We start from the raw sequence: 16,477 nt of genomic DNA, 5'->3' as shown, positions 1-16,477 counted from the left end.
TTCAGACTTGCATCAAATTGTTTTTTTCCCGGAGGTACATGCTAATCCTTGACTGATTTTGTTCTTACCTCCTCCACCACATACCTTACCCCTGACTTATTGGGCGAGATCTCATGGATTTACTTATTGCGATTCAGAACCTGCCTTTTCTACAATGATTGTATTTAATCTTCCTAGGTTGTTTTTGAAGTGTGGCCAAATTACTTACTTGATACTATAAAAATTAGAGCTGCTTTATTGTTGACCCAACAGGAACAATTAGGACACAGTAAAATAAATGGCCATCCCAAGACTGGATCAAAAAAGCCACTAAACACTACCATTATTCAACTTTCACAGAAACTCTGACATTTGTAATGTGTAGTTCAAGAGTACTTGCTCTGTTCAGCACATAATCAAGGGGAAAACCGTAGTTGTGATTTCTTTTGGAAAAAGTCCTGGTGTATTTTTCCCCAGAGGAAGCTGTCTACAGGATGAGACATGATTTTAGGTTCTCTAAATAACATGTTTCCTTCACTCATGAGAGTCCATTTTATTTGTTGGATTTTTAGCATCCTGGGAATTTGACATTTGTGTGTATTTCTGTCACTTTTGACCTGCTAATATCATTTGACTTTACTGGCTTAACAGCTCTTTTCTCTTTTTGGTATTTAATTTTCATTGCTGAAACATCCTCTCCTTGTTCTAGCCTCATAGTAGCTATAGTTTGGGTTGGGTTTTGTTTTTTTTTTAGAAAAATATGAATGTTTCTCCCATTTTAAATTAATTGCAAAAAGTTTTTGTTAGATGCAATCATTTCTGTTTCAGTTTATAACAAGAGCATTGCTAACATTTGAAAATAAGAGGTGGTATGGTGAGTAGTAGGAATGAGGGGAATCCAAAGACATGGATTTGAATAATGATTGTAAGGCTGCTTATCTAGGAGACCCTTGGGGATGAATCCTTTTCTTTCCCTGGGTCTTCATTTTCTCATTTATAAAATGGGGGAGAGTAAGAGATGACTTGAGTCCTTTCCATCAATTTTTAATATATGATCCTATGATCTTTATTTTTTTTTTTGTTTCTTGCTTCCTTCCTCTCTCTTTTTCCTTCCTTCTTTGCTTTCTTCCTTCCTTCCTTCTTTCACCTCTCTTTTTTCCTTCCTTCCTTTCTCTCTCTCTTTTCCTTCTTTCCTTCCCTTTTTTCTTTTCTTTTCTTTTTTGAGGCAGCTAAGTAGCAAAGTGAATAGAGTGCTAGATTTGGAGTCAGGAAGAGCTGAATTCAAATTTCTTTTCTTACTAGTTGTGTCATCCTGGACCAGATTACTCACCTGACTGCTTTCAGCCTCAATTTTCTCATCCATAAAATGGAGGTAATAACAGCACCTGCCTCCCAGCATTTTTAATGAGGCTCAACTGAGATAATATTATAAAGAGCTTTCCAAACCTTAAAGTGTTATGTAAATGCTAGTTATTCTTATAATTGCTATTATTATTTTGAAAGAAAACCAGCCTTCTAATTTCCATACAAAGCACTCCATGTGATTTCTACAGCTTGTTTGAAAGAGTCATTTCTTCTCTTCTAGATGAAGGTATCACCTGGCAACTTTTATATTTTGATATTAATGATTTGCTTTTTAACAAAGAGAGTGTATATAATAGAACAGAGTTTGAAAGTCAAAGAACTAAAAAGTGCTTCAAGGATGCTAATTGCATTGTTTCCAATGTGTTAGGGAAAATGGGAGTCAAATGTTGAAGAACTTTGCATTTTGTTTCATTTCTGATACACTAGAATCAAGTAGTTATCTGAAGTCTCTTTGTTTTCCCTTCTGAAGCTTCCAAGATCATTTAGGGAACCTGCCATTACCTTTAGTCGATTTTATGTCCTGAGTAATAGGGGAAACTCATCTGACTCTCTCTTTTCTGTTGGCACATTCTGTTTAATATAGTATTTTCCTCCAGTTACACTTTTAGCATTCATTTTTTACAAGATTTTGAATTCCAAATTTTTCTCCCTCCCTTCATCCCTTTCCTCTTCTGAATAATAGGCAGTTTGATATAGTATATACATGTTCTATCAAGTAAAATATATTTCCATATTAGTCACAATGGTGAAAGAAACAGATCAAAAGAAAAAATGTGAAAGAATAAAGTAAGGGAAAAAATGCTTTTTTCTGCATTTGGAGTCCATCAATTCCATCAATTCTTCATCTGGAAGGATAGTATTTTCCTTAATGAATCCTTTGCTTGGATGGGTGTGTTGTTGAGTTGTTCATGGCTGATCCTCACATAAGGTTGTTGATACTGTCTGCGTACATTATTTTCCTGGTTCTGCTCGTTTTGCTTTACATTGATTTTTTTCGTACGAAAGCTTTTTCATTTAATATAATCAAATGATCTATTTTGCATTTCGTAATGCACTCCATCTCTTGTTTGATCATGTCTCAGATCCTCTCATCCTTGTTTTTCTGAAACTGGGGGCCCCAAGGCAATAGATGATTCCCTGTTTTCCAAAGGCAACAGCCAGACCAGTTGCTATCTTGAAACATTTCTAGCATAGATGATTTTGGTGAAGATTCTCCCTAAAAATTTTTGTGACAAATTTAAGAAAGAAAAATAGTGTACTTTATCCTAACCCTAGAGAAATTAGAAATTAATTCAAAATTGCATTTATGAAGAATCTAACAGCATTTTGAGACACTTTGGTGGATGCAAAAAATAAAGAGAAGGGAAGGAAATAAGCATTTATATAGCACCTTCTATGTGCCAGGCACTGTTCTAAGCATTTTACAAATATTATCTCATTCTGTCTTCATAACAACCCTGAAAAGATACTATTATTATCCCTACTTAACTTTTTTTTGTGCTGAAGCAATTGGGGTTAAGTGACTTGCCCAGGGTCCCCCACAGCTAGGAAGTGTTAAGTGTCTGAAGTCATTGAACTCAGGTCCTCCTGACTTCAGGGCTGGTGCTCTATCTACTGCACCACCTCACTGTCCCTTATTTTACATTTTTTAAGGCAAGTGAGATGATCAGAGGTTAAATAGCTGACCAAGGTCACACAACTAGTGAGTGTCTGAGGCTAGATTTGAACTAGGTCTTCCTGACTCTGGACCCAGCACTTTATCCATTGAGCCACCAGTGGCTTCAGAATTAGGCATAGTAGAAAATAAGGTATAACTTTGCCCTCAAAGAACTTGTTTATAATCTGGGCAGGGAAGTCAGTTATATGAAGAATGATAATACTAGAAGCTATAAAATTGAGTGATTCAGTGGGTATCTCGTGGAAGTGACGAGATGTAATCTCAACAGGATTGCCTGTGGGTGCTCAGATTGTTGTGACCCAGGAATGCCTTGCCTATGCCCCTCCAAATTGAGCCAGAATGAGATCTACTCCATGGCTTTGATCAAGTGGTATTTATTCATTTGACTAATTACTTGCAGCATGGCACAATGAAAAAGAAAAGTCCTCTTAAAATCTTGGTCTGGTCACCGGAAGCCTCATTTAATTGAAAGTGTTTTAACTAGCAGGAATCTCAAGACCTTTTCCAGCTCTGGTTCAATGATCATTTGCTTTCAAGGACCGTGCTAGATGCCAGATGGAATTCTTCCCTTTTCCCATCTACCTCATTAGAATTTCCCCCTGTATCATTCCTAATATTTTTGAGAGTGGGCTGGCTCTGGATTCAAAGGATCTAAGTTTGTCCCCTTTTCTAGTACCTGGGTGATCTTAGACAGGTCACTTTCCATGTGGTTTGAGCTTCAGATTCTTTGTAATACGAGAGGGCTGGACTCAATGGCCTCAATTTCATTCTAGCTCTAAATCTATGAATTTACCAAATCTAAATTAAGTACAAGCAACATTTATTAAGCTTCTACTGTTTGTCTCCCAGGATAGAGAGTGCCTTGGTGAATCATGCACTTTTAGTTGGTGGGATGTGGATGATGACTCAACAAGATAAAACTGAGAAATGTCAAATGGGGAGAACCAGGAGACAGAAGTTTTATTAAAGACAAGGAAAAAACAATCTCATGAAAGAAAAAATGGTCTGCCATTTCAAAAATTGCAGAGAAGGCAAGTATATCCTTTGGGGATTGGGAAAAGGTCATTTGGTGGAGAGCTGAGACCACTGACAACACCAGAGAAAGCCATTTCAGTAGTTAGTAAGTCCAAAGCCAGATTTCAAGGACTTGAGTAGTGAAAGTTTGCAAATGGAGGCAATGAGTACAGACAACTTTCTAGGAGTTTTTCTGTGAATGAGAAAAATATGGGACCTGCTTATGCTTATTCAGTGATTGATAACAGCTTGAAAGGCTGGCAAGATTGCCTTTCCAGATCTCCTCTAGCTCTCAATGTTCATTTTCACCTTAGATATTCCTATTGTGCTTTGTATAGTTTTTTCTATTTCCTCCCATCATTTCTTATATTATTTATAAGTCTCAGATTCCCCAGTAAAATCTAAGTTTCTTGATGCACACACTATTTAACTTTTATCTTTGATTTGGGGCATAACTAGTAGAAACTACAAATTCATGGAGTAGTAATGGTCCAGAGGACTGTCTAATCCTGATTTTCCCTCATGTTGGGATTAACAGTGTACCCTGAAAGGTAATTATCTACCTTCTGTTTTGATAACTCTTGCCCAGAAGTTCATTATTTAATAGTTTTGATTGTTGATTGTCCTTATGCTGCCCATGAATGAATAAATGAACTCACATATTAAGTTCTTACTATGTGCTATGTGCTAGGCGCTGGGCTAGGTGCTGTGTGTTGGGTGAAAGATGAAATGACTCACCAGCCCAGGAGGACCTGAGTTCAAATCTGGTCTCAGATACTTAAAATTTCCTGGCTGTGTGATGCTGGGCAAGTCACTTAACCCCAATTGCCTCAGCAAAAAAAGAAAAGAAAAGGAAAAGGAAAGAAAAGAAAAGGAAGATGAAATGACTGAGGAAGCATATTGATTTTTAAGCAATGCATGGCAATTGCCCAACAAATTATGACCAGTTGTACTCAACTTCGGCACGGATCCTGAGTCTAGGGAGAGACAGACTTTTATACATTAAAAAAATTAATTAAAAGACCATAAATAAATAAAGGGAAATAAAATATAACATTAGCTAATCTAATTTCTAATTGAGGAAAGATTAGCGATTTTCCAAGTTGGGAGGGAGAGAATGAACAAGTTCATTTTTCTTAATTCAAAAAAGTAGATAACCTCCTCCCTCAAGTGTCTGCAGACAATCAAAAGAACATGGAAACAACAACTGCTCAGTATGAGACCAGTTTTTCAGGTAAGACATAGGGGCTGCTTTCTCACAATTGTGAGAAAACTCCTTGCATCAGTCTTTGAATCTGACTAAGTTTCTGGTCAACATAAGCTAGATCCTTGGTTAAGGATCTCTAAGTAGCAGGTAGAGATGGTTCAGCTTTCCAGCCACACAAGTCTGGGTTGCAAATAATGCAACAAAATTTTCTTCTGATCCCACAATTGAATAATGTTTTCTCACAAGACAGAAATTGGACTAGATTCATAATTTGAATTGAAAAGGAACTGTTAGCTCCCGAATTAAGTCACAATATGAGTCATTCAATTCCCACCACCACTTAATGTTCTAAACCCTACAATTCCCTCAGTTTCCTCAGCTAGACAGTGCCTTCTGTCAAAGAGCTCATATTCCAATACCAGGAGAAGGAGGTTTCAATTGCAAGTTGAATAGAAAAGTCCAGTGGTGCCCAGCAAAGCATATAGTAATGCATCATCTTAATGTCATTTTCATTGATAAATTCACAGCTATTTGTGATATTGAATCACTTGATGGTGGCAAGGACATTGGTAATGATCTGAGTTGATAGCTGTGGCTAAGTAAGTGTTGAGGGCTTTAACGCCTACCAGGGTAGTTGTGTGTACATGGAGATGGATTGACTGTGGCTATGGAACTGAGGCTGCTATTCTTGGAACTCTCCATACTTATCAAATACTATATATTTCCCCAGAATTTCAAGCTCCATCCTTTTCATTGAACAATCCAATCCCTTTCCCACAGTGAAACTCTCAAATCTTAAAGATAGCTATCATGCTTTGATGTCTTTTCTTCTTCGGGCTAAACATCCTCATTTCCTTCAACCATTCCTTTCCTGACATGCTTTAATTCGGATCCCATCCAGAGCTCACATCCATTCTCTTCCGTAAGAGTTCCAATTTGTCAATGGCCTTTAAAATCTAACAGCAATTGCTGCTACAGAGTGGTTAGTGGGAGCTGTAAGTTGGCCTAGCAATTTGGAATATGGGCCAAAAGTCACTAAATTTTAACCTTTTGATCCAGCAATACCAATACTGGACTTATACCCTAAGGAAATCAAAGAAAGAGGTAAAGGTCTATGTGTATTAAAATATAACAGGGTGTGTGTATTGCGGGGGGTGGGGGGAGTAATCAAAGCCTTAGAAATCCAAAGAATGTTCATTAGTTGGGAAATGATTGAACAAGTTATATTGTGTGAATGTAATAAGAATAAAGAGATGGTTTCACAGAAACTTGGGAAAATTAGTATGGATTGATACAGATTTAAGTGAGAAGAACCAGGAAAGCAATTAATATAATAGTATCAGTATTGCCAAAAAAAAAAAAAAGGAACAATGTTGAAAGATCTAAAAATTCTGACCAATTACAATGATTCATCCATGATGCTAGTAAATGGATGATGAAAAATGCTATCTCCCTCTTGACAGACAGGTAATGGACTCAGGGTGAAGGATAAGAGGTTCATTTTTGAACATGACCACGAAAGGAATCTGTTTTGCTTGACTATCCTTTTTTATTATAAGGGTCTGATTTCACTCTTGAAGGAGGAAGAAATAAATGCTTGATAATTTTTTACAATGATTGTACATGAAACTACAAATGATTTTTCCTGTCCCTCTTCTACCCACTCTAGAGATGGTGACTATTAGACATATATAGATATAAATATGTAAAATTATTCTATACATATTTCTATCACTTCTTCCTTTAGATGCAGATGGCATCTTTCTTCATATGTGCTTTATAGTTATTTTAGGTATTTATAATTTTAAATGTTTTTTAAAAATGTGATACAAAGAATGGAACATGACATTCTAGTTGTGCTATGACTAGTCAGAGTAACAGTGGTACTGTCACTTTCCTCATACCGGACACACTTACATTAGTGTATTCTAAAATGGATTTAAATTGAGAGGAGGGGGCTTCTATGGTGTGCTAACCGATACTGGGCTTGTTATGTGAAGAGTGACTAAGCAGGATCTTCCTCCCTCTTCTACGGCATTTAATGTATTAAAGGACTTTAATTTTTCCACATACAAATTTTATCTTGATAATTGTCTTCTCTCCCAACTTTGTGTTATCTGCATTTCTTATATATTTGCTGGGAGGCAAGGTTGCTGGGAAGGAAGGAAGGAAGGAAGGAAGGAAGGAAGGAAGGAAGGAAGGAAGGAAGGAAGGAAGGAAGGAAGGAAGGAAGGAAGGAAGGAAGGAAGGAAGGAAGGAAGGAGCGAGCCCTTTGGCTTACTACTAGAACTCTCCTTCCAAATAGTTTAGGTGCAATTATATAATAATATATGAATTCACCAATTATGCTGTCATCTGGTTCTTTTTGTCCATCTTGTTCATTACGATATCATGAGAAATTGTATTATATGTGTATTGTTGAAATCAGTATATATTAATTATGTAAAATTAAGATCTATTCCTGGCTCCCTCATCTGCCAGGCTAATATGAGAACGTATAAAGGGTCTTGGATTTACCAGCACATGAAACTCTGGTGGAAACACTCCCGCTGATGCAGATTCCAATCTGTTTACTATCTTATTACCTACATTGGCTAGTTCAAATCTTCTCATCTTTCCTAAAAGTCTCCCATGGCACTCTAACCCTTACCCCCTCATCTGAAGACTTGACCTCATACTTCATGGCAAAAATTGAACCTACTCATGGAGATCCTCCTTTCTTCCCTCATCCTCATCTCCTATCATTCAAACATCTTCTCTCCCTCTATGTCCTTCATCTTCTTTCCAAAATCAGTTTTCTACATGCTATTGTGATTCCATCCCTCACTGTCATTCCCACTCTTTTCTTTTCTCTCTCCTTTTCTTCTGACTCTGGCTGCTGCTACAAAAATGCTCGTGTCTCCTCCATCCTTAAACACATCTTTAGACCCTGTCTTCCAGCTGGACGTCACCCAGTACTTCTCTTTTCCTTTGTGATTAAAGTCTTGGAGAAAGCTACTTCACACTCAAACCTCCATTTCCTTCTCTCTCCTACTCTCCCCTAAGCTAAGCAGCATCTTCCTCCCTAAGTAGTCTAGCTTCTGACATCATCATTCAGCTGAAACTTCTTTCCAAATTCACTACCAAAGTTAATGGCCTTCTCACGGTCCTCATCCTTTCGGATTTCTCTGCAACCTTTGAACACCATTCACTTCCTTCAGGATATTCTCTCATTTGTGATACTACTACTACCTCTTTTTCTGTCTGACCATGGCCTCTTAGGTCAGCTCCCCTGGTTTCAGTTATTTCATATAGATAATATTCTGATTTTTATTTCCCCGCCTGGGCTTTTTTCTTCTGAGCTTCAGCCTTAGATCACTAGCTGCCTTGTTTATATCTTGAACTGGTCCAGTAGGAATCAGTTGTGGATCACAATCCCCCATTCTGCATAACAGTAACACTGACCTGCTTGAATTTCCTTAGACAATATCCTCCATTTCCAGTCTTCATATTTCTGCACTGGCTGTTCCCTAAGCCTGGAATGCTTCTCCTCTTATCTCCACTTACTTTCTTCACCTATCATCCTCACTTTTTTCAAAACAATTGAGGGGGCAGGTAGGTGGTGCAGTGGATAGAGCACCAGTCCTGAAGTCAGGAGGACCTGAGATCAAATCTGATCTCAGACACTTAACACTTCCTGTCTGTGTGACCCTGGACATGTCACAACCCCAATTGCCTCAGAAAAAAAAACAAACAAAAACACTTGAGAACCTAACTACTCTAGGGCTTTTCAGCTTCCCTTCCTCTTTCCCCACAAACTCCCAAGCTACTACCCTTCTAAGATTTCTTCTATCTCAATGGTAGATATCTTGGATGTGTACTTATTTACATGTAAATTAGATTAGTGTGGCCATGTTGGTTCTCCCTTCGATTGTAATACTTGAGAAGTAGGGTCCATGTTTTAGGTTTTCTGGTGGTTTCCTGCATTCTCAGCCCTAGTGCATTACACATACCAAGCACTTAATTCTTGCCATATTGATTTATTATTCTGGTAGATAAATGATAAGAAGCTACCTGAAGCAAACAAATGACTTGATGGGACCACACAGCTAGTATATGTCAGAGATGAAATTTCAACCTGGTCATCCTGACTAGGTGACCCAGAAGATAGAGTCAGGAGGACCTGAGTTCAAATTCAGTCTCAGATACTTACTATGTGGCACTGAGCAAGTCATACAATCCTGTTTGTCTCAGTTTCCTCATCTATAAAATGAGCTGGAGAAGGAAACGGCAAACCACTCCAGTATTGATGCTAAGAAAACCCCAAAAGGATCATGAAGAATTGGACATGACTGAACAACAACAATTTCCTGAGTCCAGCAATTTTATCATGTCAGGATACTAATCTAATCAAATAAGAAATTAAATTCAGAGTCAACAGGAATAAGTCATGCCAAGCTCCCGTAATCATGACTTCCATATTTAAATACTCAGAGACTATCTCCTTGGGACAGAACATTGAGAGCCCTAGAAATGGGTGATGTGCAACTAAGGCCTAAAGGCTGGCAGCAGTAAGTGGAGGGGAGGATGTATTGGAGAGGAGATAGTTTAAGAGACAAGCTAGATAAGGATTTTCCTGCTTGGGCATCCAGGGAACTAGGTCATTACTTTCCCAGGCCCACATTGTGGCAACAGGAAAAGGTAACTCAGGAGAAGGGAGAGTGTTGGTAGTAAGGAAGCAGGGAAGAGAAGATGAAATGTTACCTGCTAAAGACACTGGACTCCCACATGGAGCTAAGGATTGACGAAGTTCCGGATGACTGAGTTATCAAGGAGCCCAGACAATCAAATCCATCATCTAGAAAGAGAAAACTGAAGGAAATAGAAAGGTTAAGAAATTGCAGCTAGACCTTTTTGTAGAAACCAAAAGAGTGGAACCCAAGTAGAAGGTCATAAATTTGAGAACAGTTGAACAAAAAGTGTCTGAATGTAATGGGAAATACTATTGCCCAATAAGACATATTGAATGTGACATTCAGAGAAACCTGGAAAGATGTGTAGGAACTTAAGTCAAGTGAATAAAACAGAATAAAAAAACAATGTATATACAATGACTACTGTTATGGAAAAGAAAATAATAGTAAAAGGCTGCTGAATTTTAGTTACTTGCTCTCCTACTATCATACCTGTTATGAATCTTATTTCCAGAGGACATTTCTCTCTTCTTGGGAGAGAAGTGGAGGACTATGGGTACTAAATGTTGCATGCCTCATCAGACTCTGTGTTAGTTGATTTTGATTAACTATTTTTCTTTTTTTTTTTGAAACAGACAAAATTTAAAATGACATTAAAAAACACAAGCATTAATGATGTTTAAAAGCAAAAAAAAGTGTCAGTGTCACTCAGGAGAAGAGATTGCTTTAAGAAGAAAAGCTAAGCAATTCTCATTAGTTGTTACCTATTAAATGTATATATGCACATATATAACCACTTCTATTGGATCTTAAGATTCTTAAGGGCAAATAAAATATTTACATCTCTCTAGCACCCATCACAATGATTGTACATAGTAAGAACTTAATGAATGTTACTCTTAACTTAAAAATAAAACATATCAGGTTTGGAAAAAATATAAACAAAAAGGGGCAGAGGTAGTTTTGTTAGCTTGATGTCTCTGTGGAGAGATATAGGTTAAGAGAATTCCCAATATGGAACAGTGGGAGAAGAGGTTGTCCAGATAACGGGAGGAGGGGAGTATGCAGATTACAGAGGGCCAAATCAGAATTAATGGGGGATCTACCAGAGGCTTTTTTTTTTAAAGCAGGGAGGAATATATTGAAAATATTTTAGGAAGACGCAGTAGTGATATATAGTGCACATGGGACTTGGAAAAACTTAAGGCAGGGAGAGCAGTTGGGATGTTGAAGGCCCAGACAGGCCTAGTGATACTGAGAATAGAAAGGAATTATTGAAACTACCAAATTACATTGAGAAGAAAAAATTAACTGGCAATGGTAATTGATGTGTTAGAGGAAAAGGCAAAAGGAGAACTGAGTTTTGTTATGTGTTGGGAAAGACTGAAAGCTAAGATAGGGAACTCTACCAATTCAGAACAGCAACTATTCCCCAAATTATAATCTTGAAAGAAAGTTTATCTGGAGGACACAGACATTAAGGAACAAGAAAGTATAATTAGCAAAGTCACGGTTCTGTTTCTCTTTTATTTCCTAATATCAATATTAAGTTGATAAAGGCAATATGCCTTAATATTAGAGGCATTGATAGACTTAAGGATTCCGACTCACGGATGATCAGACTTATCTCCAGAGAAGTGATGGTGAAAACCTGTGTCGTCTTAGAGATGTGATGACCTCCAGGTGCAGAATGGAGCTTGTTTGGGGGCATGGACAGTATGAGAATTTTAATTTTTTGGCTTGACTACATACATATCTTAGCCAGGTTCTGAGTGTGCTCAGTTTGCCTAGGATCGAGCCCAAGGTGTTCCTATATCACATGAGTGAAATAACCTCCTTTGAGTGGTTGCCAGCATCTTTAAAACTAGGTAGCTTTGGTAGTGCAGAGGATAGGGAACCAGTGCATTGGCATTGAAGACTCATTTTCCTGAGTTCAAATCTGGTCTCAGATACTAAACCATCTGTGTGACCCTGAGCAAGTCATGTCACCTGTTTGCCTCAGTTCATCATCTGTAAAATGAATTGGACACCATGAGCTGAACCATTGAGAAGGGGGAGGGACTTGCCTTTCTCTTTTCTCCCTTTTTTAATCATACTCCAAGAAATGAGTCTGGAGGTTTATGTCTCTGTTCTGTTTCTGCTGTCCTCAGTTTCTGGTGCTGGAGATAATTCCAATGGGGAACTAACTGGTAGTTTGAGTCATGGCAATCTTGAAGTTAAAATGGCAAGAGGGATAATAGTGCAGCCAGCTGGGTCCAGTAGACCTGAGAAACCAGAATGACTGGGACTGGAGCCCAAAGTGGGTTTTGTACTTTCTTCAGCTGATCTTTTCAAGGGATTACAAATAGTTTTTGCTCCAGGGAGGAACATCACCCCAGTCCCAAAGCCCACTGTTATCGGACTCTCTTCTCATTGGTGGCCATGAGTGCTTCACCCTGTATGAGAGGCAGGGTGGAGTTAAACAGATGTTGGGAGTGATCAACTCAGCCTTATCAATTTTAAGATGCTGGAAGCCTACAGAAGGGGACTGTCCCATTTCTGTGCTGGGAGAGAGCAACTTCTATATTTGGCAAGTGAGCATTGGAAAAACCATTTTATCCTTATTATTGGGTTTTTTTTTTCATTTAAATTGGGTGTAGGGTGGAAAGGAAAGAAAAACAATAAATGTGAAAGATTTAAAAAATTAGATTGTAAAAACATAAAAGTATTGATAAATCCTGGCCTTCTGGTGTCAAAAGCAAAATTTATGAAAATGAAAACACTTTCAATTACGAATGGTTATAAATTTAAATGATTATAAATTTAAATTACTCATGGTTATAAATTCCCTTCTTTAAATAATTAGTTTTGGGAATAGAAATGTAAACAAAACACTGGTGAGTTTACTAATTATTCTTTCTTGCAGAAGATGGCAAGTTTATATTGGTTTTTAGGTGCGCATGAAGAGGAGTTTAAAATTTTGCCTGTGAATTTAAGATAAATAAGTACAACTCCACCTACATCTCTATCTCCAAGGAGATGATTTTAGAATGCTCCCTTCTGAACATTTTTCTTGAATAATTCAAATTTGGCAATAAATTTCATATGATTACAGCCATAATTCCCTCCAGAAAATGTGTGTTCTAGAAAGAAGTTATATTGGAAAATAATTTATTTTTATCATTTCCCATTTGAGAATAAACACGAAGTTGTGGGAGTATTTTGAAATAAGCAGTTTGTTTTTAATGATCTTCCCATTCTGTGCCTTTTTCCTCTTTTAGGGCCCTCCTGCCATCCCTTAAGATTTACTTTCCTCCTCTTACTGCCACCCTTTCAGATTTACTCTCCTCCTCTTACTGCCACCCCTTCAGATTTTTAATTCCTTTTCATCATTTACTCTCCTTCTCTTAATTAGAAGAGCAAAGGACCCGGCAGCTGACATTTTGGGCACTAGGCTACCTTTCCTGTCTTTTTTGTCCTGACTTGTTTTCATTTTAAGTTTCTATTCTAAATGTAGAGCGAAAGCTGCTGTGGTCTCTCCCACTTCTAATTCTGGAAGAGGCTTTACTCCATCCCACCAGCACCAGCACTCTAGAACTAGAACCTTCCCTCTGAGGTGACTTCCTATATTTAGGCTATATAAAGCTTGTATGTAGTTATTTTTACATCGTCTCTCTCTCTCTGTTAGATTGATCTCCCTGAGGGCATCAACCATATTATTACCTTTCTTTGTGTTCACGAACTTTAGCACAGACATCTGGCACATAGTAAGCATTTAATAAATGTGGATAATAGCAGTTGTAGCAGCAGCAGTCGTAGTAGGCTCTTAAATAATACTCGTTGGATGACTGCTCTCATTTCTTCTCTCAGTTGAAATGAACTGAATTTGGGCCATAGAGAACCAAGCTTGAAAACTCACCATATCTGATATGATATTGCTAGGATTTTGAACCTTTTTAACCCCCATCCTGCTGTCCATATTGCCTTTTGGCTGGAGATTGGCTGGTATGGGAAGGGAAGGGGAAAATGTTGGACTGTAGGAGACAACACACTAGACTTGGGTCAGAGAATTGAGGTTCTCATTCTGGCTGCATGACTTTTTACCCATGTGACTCTTGGGTGAGTCATATTGGTCAGCTGCAATATAAGGGGGCAAGACTGAATCATTTTAAAAAGACCTTCTAGGTATAGTTTCAGTGGTCTTACCCGGAAATCTTGTACTTGGGCCCCTGAAAGGAAAGGGAAGCCCAGATGTTATAGTAAGTCTAAGATCTTTATCTTTGCAATAGTTAGTTAGTTTAGTAAATAGAGTATTGAGCCTGGATTCTGGAAGCCCTAAGTCTTAAGTTCAAGTCTGATCTCAGACATTGAATTAGCAATGTGGCCCTAGGCAAGGTACTTAACCTATGCCTGACTCAGTTTCCTCTGCTGCAAAAAGAAGATAATAATAGCACCTACCTCTCAGGGTTTTTAGGATAAAATGAGATAATATTTGTAAAGTATTTTACAAACGGTTAAGGCACCATATAAAAGCTTGTTATTATTATAATTACTATTATTATCTTTTAATTTATGTATCTTGGTGTATACAAATTATTAAGAGAAATTCTCCAACATTCTCTCTGATTATAAAATGAGGAAATTTTAAAAGAAGAGGAAAAACTCCAGGAAATTCTTGGTTTACAATGACTTTTGTACAATCTGTTATCATTTATGAAATGTTTTTATCTATTCCTAATTACAGTGCAACAAAGTAGTAATATGAGATTAACATTGGTAAGTTTTACTTGGTGTATATATAAGTAAACTCTTCCCATTGCTCAGCTTTCAACATTTATTGCTCTGGTAATATACTTAGTTATGTGCTCACATCTTAAAAAAAAAAAAAAAAAGAATATCTGTGTCAGTCACATCATTTATTTTTAGTGAAACAGGATCCAGCTATGTAATGTGCTCTGCCTCAAAAGACTGCCTCAAACAATAAGATCTTAGATTAAGCTTGATCTAGAAGCAACATGAGAAATAGAAAATATTTAAAAATCTAGGTTTGTTGTAAATGCCACATTTTTGCTACCATATAATACCACGGGAAGCAATTTTACTTTGCTTTTTAGTATAAATATGCACACAGGCATTCAAATATATTAATCTTGACAACTGTGGTAATGAGGCAGTGATAATATATAAACATTAGCACTTCCTTCCCTCAAGTGAAACATCACAGATTGGGGAGAGATTGCTGATAAAGGCAGCTAGGTGGAATCAACTGTGCTAGAGCACCAGATCTGACGGCAGGAAGAACTGAGTTCAAATTCAGCCTCCATTGCTCCCTGGACATGTCACCTACTCTTATTTAAATGGAGATTAAAAACACCTTTATCTTGGGTTGTCTAGATCAAATGAGATAACATTTGTAAAGTATCTTGTAAACCTTAAATGGCTATGTATATGTGAGTTATTTTTGTTATTTTTATTATTATTACAGGCTCCCTGCCTCCCAGAATATATTTACATTCTACTGAAGGGATGTACATGTACAGGAGTCAATAAATGTTGCTAGCCAACATTTATGTAGCACCTTTGAATTTATAAAACACTTTGTATTTTCATTTTATCTGTACAACAAATCAAACTAAATATAAAGCAATTTCCTGAGGTAAGAAACACTAACCAATAAGGCACCAGTGAAAAGCCACCTAGAAAAGGGGCACCCCTTACAAACCACAGATCATATGAGATAGAGGTGAGAATGGAGTATTTCCAGATATGGAGGACTCTTTATGCAGAGGTGTCTAGGTGGGAAATGTAGCATCATTTTTGGTATATAACTAATAGCATGTCAGGTTGGCTAGAACCAAGAGGGCTCAAAGGGGAATCACTGTAATCAGTAAAGAGCATCCATTTAACACTTTTAGGTTTGCAAAATATTTTACAAAAATTAGTTCATTTCATCCTCACAGCAACATTGAGAATAGGTGCTGTTAGAAATAACCCCATTTTACAGAGGAGGAAACTGAGGTGGACAGTGATTCAATGATTTGTCCTAGTCCACACAACTAGGAGGAATATGAGGTATGAACGCATGTCTTCCTGACTCTAGGGCTGAATTCCCTGTCCTTTGTGCTGGAATAAAATGGAAAAAGGATTAGAAAGGTAAATGAGAGCCAGGTTAGCGAGTGCTGTAAATCCAAGCCTGAGAAGCTTTTGTTTGTTACAGTGACATTAGGGAACCATTATTGTATTTTTCACATTATTGTATTGACTGTCATAGACCACGAGAGCAGACATTTATTGAGCCCTGCTGTTTGTGGAACATGGAGAACTGCAAGTGTATTTAAGACAAGATCCTTGAATCCTTGAGAAGAAATACTTTTTTTAATAGATTTTTTAGAAAACTTCCTAGAATCTCAAATTCAGACACTACGTTTTGAGGCTTAAATTTTTTAAATTAAAGTTTGCAACATTCTCTTTCATAAATATGAACTGAAAAATATATTCTTAGGTAATCCAAGATCAGATTTTCCCCCTTCTAAAACCAGGTGTTTTCTTGTATCATTTTAGGTACCATTACTCAACTGGCCA

At 37.4% G+C, this 16,477-nt stretch overlaps 1 protein-coding gene across 9 annotated transcripts in view; it reads left to right on the top strand.

The window, feature by feature from the left end:
• LRRC8B (leucine rich repeat containing 8 VRAC subunit B) overlaps positions 1-16,477 on the top strand; it is a 110,294-nt gene that overhangs the window by 33,467 nt on the left and 60,350 nt on the right. For 2 of the 9 annotated variants that reach the window (XM_031969354.1, XM_031969358.1), the window contains exon 1: positions 5,167-5,270. The exons of 6 other annotated variants lie outside the window; for them this stretch is intronic. The gene's annotated coding sequence lies outside the window, so the exon portion shown is untranslated. Of the gene's footprint in view, positions 1-5,166; positions 5,271-16,477 lie in introns of those variants that run through there. One more of the 9 variants, XM_031969355.1, reaches the window with a different exon arrangement.

The sequence above is a fragment of the Sarcophilus harrisii genome, chromosome 4, assembly GCF_902635505.1.
Source record: "Sarcophilus harrisii chromosome 4, mSarHar1.11, whole genome shotgun sequence".
Lineage (NCBI taxonomy): Eukaryota > Metazoa > Chordata > Mammalia > Dasyuromorphia > Dasyuridae > Sarcophilus > Sarcophilus harrisii.
The sequence above is the reverse complement of the archived record's forward strand: the minus strand, read 5'-3'. Positions and strand labels throughout refer to the sequence as shown.